The 7670-nt window shown below is 35.2% G+C and overlaps 1 pseudogene; it reads right to left on the reverse strand.

Moving 5' to 3' along the window:
- Positions 1-5775: 5775 nt before the first annotated feature.
- LOC111827728 lies at positions 5776-5895 on the reverse strand (annotated as a pseudogene).
- Positions 5896-7670: the final 1775 nt, after the last annotated feature.

The following is a 7670-nucleotide window of genomic DNA, read 5'->3' on the forward strand; positions in this document are numbered from 1 at the left end:
CAATTTTATTTTTTTTAATTTACAATATGTATTTAACCTTTTGCCTACTGTATGTCATATATAAGAATTGCCCTGTAAAAAACTAACAGCTTTTTCAACAATATTGTTAATGAGATTGACCTCAGATGGCCTGAAGTTCAATCTTTGGATTCTTTATTCATCAATGTCTATTCAGTTTAGCCAGGAGAGGAATGCATGCTGAAGTGTAAGGGAAACCTCTTGTCAACAAGATTTACATATGTATGTGTATGACACATTTATGAAATGAAACCCTAAATCTAAAATATAAGCTTTTGTTTTTTAAGGGAAGGCATTAATATTGAGGAAAGGTAACTATTTTCTCTCAAATAAGAACATAGACAAATATTTAGGCTTATATTTAAGGATTTTTAACTGGTCAATTCTTGAGATTCTACAATTGTTGAGAAAATTGTTCACATGAAAAAGTCTAAACACAGGCTTATTTTCCAAAATGATATAAGTAACAACAAAGCCGAATAATGTTATCTTTTGCCTGTCCAGGCAAAGTGCTATTCTAAGAGTTGACCACACAATAGTAGGTACATTCTCACTGTGGCTCTTAATGCCAGGCAACCTGCCTGGCTTTAGTTTCTTGTGGAAAGATGGAATGACTTTATAAATAATCATTCCATAGAATTATCTCAATATGTGAGTACTTTTTGAATAATTTGTAGAGTTAAAGAAATGTAACGTACTAGCCATAGGTAATATGTAGAAATGAAATAAAACAATCTGCTAAGATTTTTTAGTCTTTGATCTTATTCAAAGACTTACCTATCTTAGGACATATACTCATAAAAGCTCTGGTGACAGACATATTTTTCAACATGAGTTCTGCACAAATTGAGGAGATTAATTGTATTTGTTTATTTAAATTAAATCACTGTAATGAAATTAAATTTATTGAGCAGCTATTATGTACAGACTTCTAGGACTCAAAGAGCAGGATGTGACCTTCTTAGCTGCTAAACTGTCCTGAGTTACACTAATTCAGTAATGTGTTCCTGACATCGCTTCAGTGTCTCAGCATGATTTCCTCCCAAGTAGGGTAGTTTCGGTTGATTTTGACCTAAAATAAAAGGTTCTTTCCATTAATGTTGTCAGACTCACTAGCTGTTATTAATGATTATTTGAACATTTGCCAAAGTTCTAAGTGTACCTTTGGGGTAGCAGAAAGAGAATATGCTTGCAAAGAAGTTGGAGAAATTTTGGTAAAACAAAAGTCAGGAGGTTTGTTTACTGTAAGTCATGCATATAACCATAACTAGAACTAAACTATTATATATACAATTACAGAAATGTAATCATAGTTAAAACTATAAATATCTATACCTATAGGTAGATGTGTGTGTGTGTGCATGTGTGTGTGTGTGCATGCTTATATTTCCTAAAGGAGGATGGAGTATGAATATTTCTCAATTCTTATAAACTTTTATTTTATTTGTGTGTGTGTGTGGAGTGTCAAAAAGAAGAATATGTTGCATGACCTCATTTATTTGTGTAATCTAATGAACAAAATGAATTGACCAACAAAATAAGTCCCAGCCCTAACCGGTTTGGCTCAGTGGATAGAGCGTCGGCCTGCGGACTGAAGGGTCCCAGGTTCCATTCCGGTCAAGGGCATGTACCTTGGTTGTGGGCACATCCCCAGTAGGAGGTGTGCAGGAGGCAGCTGATCAATGTTTCTCTCTCATTGATGTTTCTAACTCTCTATCCCTCTCCCTTCCTCTCTGCAAAAAATCATTAAAATATATTTAAAAAAAATAAGTCCCTGGCCTGGAGGCATGGAACAGACTAACATATCTCAGGGCAGTGGGGGTGGGTAAACCAAAGAACTTATGTACTTACATGCATAGCCCATGCTCATAGACAACAGTGTGGTGAAGACCTGGGGTGAGGTGGGGATAGGGGCAAGGCAGAGGGGAGTGGGGTGGGGGCATGGGGCCATCTGTAATACTGTCAACAATAAAGAGATATATTTAAGAGAAAGAAGACTATGTTGGGAAGTGCTGAATTGGGTAAAGGTCTTGAGAAATAGCATGGACTGAAGAGCTCTTCTGCTTGTTAGTTCATGAAGCCTAGGCCTGGGTATTGGAGGCATTTCACCTTGGTCACCAGAAGCAACTTAAAATGGAATGTTGCTGCTGCCAAAAGTAATTTTCTATGAGAGCAAAAATTAACTATCATTTATGGTGTAATAACTACTGTTATCATCTCCAAAATATTGTATCTTCATTGCTTAAATGTCAGTGTCATTGAGAAAATATACAATTTATCTCTAACATCTGATTTATACATTTATATGATTGTGCCTAATATACATATTCTTTTACCCTCAATGGAGAATCCTCTACAGTTACAATACTAGGAAATTCTCAGTATTTAGCCTTATTATCCTTTTATTTCTTATGTTGCAAAATATGTGTTTTGTCCCTGAATTAATGCTTATGATAATATTCTGCTACTAAATGCATAGGAAGTATTTAACCAAGGATATAATTTATTTTGCTGTTTTACATAGCAGTTTCATATTTGCATATCTTATGCCTGTACAAGCAAAGTGAAACAAAACACTAAGCAATTATCTGATTTGTTCATTCATTCAAAACGGAAAGGGAGTCTACATAATTCTTATAAAATAAATTTGGCATATTCAATTAGATAACAGGATGGGTTTGATTATCCAATGAGATTGTTGATTTTGTTAGACGTAGCACTTGTCCCAAAATTTATTCTTTCTTATTTTCCATAGTTAGATATTTCTTGTTCTCTCTAATAATTTTATACTTTTTAATCTCTATGGCTTTTTATATAACTAAATAAATTTTCCTGTCCCTACATATTATAGTCAGATAAATATAATATTCAATGATAATATTTTACCAGAACAAATTGTAGTTTTTAATGAATTGATAAGCAAAAATATAAAGAAATGTTATTTTAATTTCCATGAAAGTTTTTGAAAAATGAACATAAGTCACCATTGAATATATGTTTTTAGATTCACCACTTTGACTATAATTTGCTCTATTTTATGTATGTATATGATACATATATGCCCATAGACACATCTATATACACAAAATTGTGCACCAGAGGGGTCCCTCGGCCTCGACTGCAGGGATCATGCTGAAACCAGCTCTTTGACATCCCCTGAGGGGTCCCAGATTGTGAGAGACACAGGCAAGGCCCAGGGACCCCACTGGTGCACGATTGGGGCCGGGGAGGGACTGTGGGAGGGCTCCAGGGCGTGTCTGGCCCATCTCACCCGTCCCAATCAGCCAGACCCCAGCAGCAAGCTAACCTACCAGTTGGAGCGTCTGCCCCCTGGTGGTCATAGCGACTGGTCGAACAGTTGAACTGTCAGACACTTAGCATATTAGGCTTTTATTATATAGGATAATCTTCAAGAAAAATGATAGGTTTATTAAATAAATTCTAAATTTACAGATAATGATAATTATATGCTTTTTGATATTAGGATGAAGGGCAACATTTGCAATTATTTTCATTGTGTTTCTACTTTTTTACAACCACAGTTCTATAATTTTATACTAACCTATTATAAAATCAGTAATCCTCTTTTTGTTTACCTTGTGGATCCACTAAAAGAGTGTTGTAAAAGTAGCAGTGATTCATAAAAGGGGTTCAGTTTAAGCTCTTTTTCTTTAAGCGCTCCTCCACCTCCAGCCCCCATCCTGCTCCACTTTGCAAAGCTTCCTTCTTCACTATCAAGGTATTTCATAGTTGGTTTTTGTTTGTTTGTTTTTAAGGGAATTATAAAGAACTTTCTGATGTCTTAAGGACAAATTTAAATTGAGGAAAAGGTCAAATACAATTAAAAACAAAGATGAAATGCTACAAGACTAAAGGAAAAAGCATTTACATTTGCTTGGTACCAATATTCTTTTCAATGAAACTAACATTACTGGGGGAAAATACAGGTAAATAAAGAAAATCTGCTTGAAGAAGCCAACGTGAATTGAGAATGAGTAAGCATGTCAAGTGAGTTATAGGGTACAACCTGACCCCAAAGTCACTGCATTCTCAACAGGGCAGTCCAAATCTTATTTTTTGTTCTTCTAAAAAGCTACTTTCTGTGAATGTCCAATTATGGCCAGACCTAGTAACTTCCTCACCATACTGATGAAAATGGCAATCTCATTTATTTTGGTATATGCTCTTGAACACAGAGTATATTATATTTAGTATTCAGGGGAATTGAAGTATCATATTAAATATAGATTCTTATTTTATCTCTAGAAATTCATTTGCTAATATTCTTTCCATCTTCCTTTTCTTCACTTTCCATTATGTAGTTAGCCATTACTTTTATTGATATGGTCCCTAAAACAAACTAATATTTAAAATTCTCATTTATATATTTTTCATCTCCATATGATATTTATATCTATATATATAAAAGCCTAAGCTACCATTACGACCAAATGACTGGAACGAATGGAATGACTGGTCGACCAGTCACTATGATGCAAACTGACCACCAGGGGGCAGACGCTTACCAGAGGAGCTGCCCCCTGGTGGTCAGTGCGCTCCTGCAGCCAACCTCCCACAGCCAGCCAACCTTCCCTGGTCCCTCCTTGTGGCGGACCAACCTCCTCCGTTCCCTCCCCCCAGCCAGTCCCTCCCCCTGGCCAGCCAGCCAACCTCCCAGATTGTGAGAGGCACAGGCAAGGCCCAGGGACCCCACTGGTGCATGATTGGGGCCGGGGAGGGACTGTGGGAGGGCTCCAGGGCGTGTCTGGCCCATCTCACCCGTCCCAATCAGCCAGACCCCAGCAGCAAGCTAACCTACCAGTTGGAGCATCTGGTGGTCAAATTTTTCCCCTGGTGGTCAAATTTCAAATTTTACTTATATCATGACCTAGACATGGTCAAATTTTTCAATAGAAACTCACTAAACTTAGCTTAAAAGAAAGACTCCCTGGGCATTAAGTTTTTTACAATTTGGCCCAAACTTATTTTAATAGCATGTATCCCTCACTAACCAAATAATATATTATGTTTAGCACTTTAACCACTTCAAAAATAATTTGAGATATTAAAGAACTAGGTAAAAATAAACCTCCAAAAGATGTTAAAATTATTTTCTCAAACATGGTTTAAATATTTTTATTTTGAAGTATATTTAAATCCTTCTCCATGTTGGACTTACTTTTATTCTTTCCAAAAAGTAGATTTAAATCCTATTCATATGTCATATTTTATTTTATTTATTAAATTCTTCCCACTGGCCAAGAGTTTTCTGCAGTGGTGTTTCATTTTTACCTTCAGTTTATTTTTTAAGAGAAAGGCAACTTCCTATCTCTTTTATGACAAATTTCTTCTCTATATTTCTCTACACCATCTGTATAATATACTTTAACCCTCTATATATCTGAGTCTCATTAATAATAGTATGTTTAACAAAAAAAGTTACATGTCATAAACTGAGCAAAAATATCTTAAATAATAATGACTTCTGTAAATACAAGATATTTGAATCTATGAATCAAGATATGTTCAGCTATGGTGCTTTCCATGAATATGACCAGCTAAGAAAAACATGGTCCATGACTCCATTCATTAGAGAGGCTACATCCTTACCTTTTCAGATGCCTGTTGTGAAGGGCCTCCCAGGTTTCTGATTGAGTCTACTTCAGCTTTTCCAGGACAGTGATGATTGGATTTATTGTTTGCTGCCAACCTTCCCCCCTCAAGTTTCTTGTTTCTTGAAAGTCTATTGAGAATTCAGAATCTTGGATTTTAGAGCTACTGTAAGGTTGGCAGCCCTGAGAACTCCTTTTATGTAGCATGTTATGGAGGTATTCCTGCTCCCAAAGGAATGAGGAACAGACATATTTCCACATGCAAAGTTTCTTGTTTCTTGAAAGTCTATTGAGAATTCAGAATCTTGGATTTTAGAGCAAACTATAGTAACAACCAAGTTATACTTCCAACATGCATTTTCCTCACAAATCAATTACCTTAAGAAATAGGGAGGCTATGGTGAAATTTTCTGCTTATTTTATTAAGGGTTATTATATCTTACTGGGTTTTTTGTTGTTGTTTTTATATCCTCATACCTTTTGACTTGTTCTGGCCATGTTCATCTGCAAAGGTGATTGCTACTTCCACAATATTGCTTAAGATCATCATCTCATGTTTGTTAAAAATATTATAATTGCTTCCAATGTTTAAAATCCATCTATTTAATAGTAGATGAGTTGGTATTAGTGATGTGTTTGTTAATGAATTATATGGCTTACAATTTTACATTATAATTATTTTACAGTATACTAATTAAATGAAGAGGGGTCAATGTAAGAGAATTAAGTGAAAAAAGGTGACATTGTTTTATAAGACATTTTGATTCAGGTTGTTTTCCTGAGCAGGATGCAAGGGTGATTTCTGTCCCCGGTCCTTGTCCAGATGGATTCGAAGAATGAAGCCTCGGACACAAGGTGGGAGATAAAAAGGGTGGAAATTTATTAGAAGCAAATACAGACTCCCAAGTAGGGAGGAGGTCTCAAGGGGGTAACCCACTAAGCTCCTTTTTGCAAAGGTTTATAAAGGCTGTAGTTCTTTGTCTCTTGATACTTCCTTCTGATTGGTCACTTTTTTTGCAGAATGTCAGCTTCAAAGCCCAAACTCTATATTGTGCCCCCTTCTCTTTTCCCCCTTATCTTGTAACAGTTCTCTATCTACTGAGAATGATGTCTTCCTCTTTCTCCCACACCCTGTGGCTTTTCCTTATCTTCTGTGAATGGATGTCTTCCTCTCCCCTTATCCTGTGTTACTTTTGTATTCTCTGTGACTGTATGCCTTCTGGCAGCTCCAAGCCCTCACCTATGCAGTGCTCCCCCATGGACCTTCTTTATTCCTAAGACTCCCTAAACCTGCCTATTTTATCCCTTAAACTCCTTTCAATCTTAAGTCATGTAACTCCCACAATATTTTATTTTGACCATTAAAGATATATAATTCCTATATTTTTACTACTTTGGTTATCTTGATATGAAACCAGAAAGTTTAGATAATTATAGAACATTATATATATTATTTTGTCAACTGAGTAAAAGTTACTTTAGTACAATATAGCAAGAAACAAGCAAGTTAATTGTTGAAAATAGTATATCATTAGGTACTTGACACATCATGAACTCTCTCTGTGAAGTAAAAATGTAAATAATAGGAATTTTATAACATAGACATGCCAGTGAAGTGTTTTGTGTTATTTTTGTAATGTATTCAAATATCACAGATTATTATCTCTCGGCCTCATTCTAAAATAAACTGAAAATAGATAATTTAGGTTCTCACTTTGGATATTCATTCTACAAATATTTGAAGCATTTATATGTGTAAAGCATTATATATGGCATAGGAAGTATAATAAAGAATAGGCAGTTTCTAGCCTCAGTAAGTTCAACATTTTTTTGTGTAATTCTCTGGTAACAAGCATAAGATTAACTTTCAGACTAATCTACCAGCATGACTTTTCTTGGAGAAAAAAAATACATTGATGAATATTTAAACATTTTTGCAAATTTTAATAATTCTGTTAAATTATCACTGGGTATATAGTGAGATGTTAAAATAAAATATATGCTGGTTTCTGTCTTAAAATATTTACTGTGGACACTAAG

Source organism: Myotis lucifugus, unplaced genomic scaffold (genome assembly GCF_000147115.1).
Source record: "Myotis lucifugus unplaced genomic scaffold, Myoluc2.0 scaffold_209, whole genome shotgun sequence".
In the NCBI taxonomy this organism is placed as follows: domain Eukaryota; kingdom Metazoa; phylum Chordata; class Mammalia; order Chiroptera; family Vespertilionidae; genus Myotis; species Myotis lucifugus.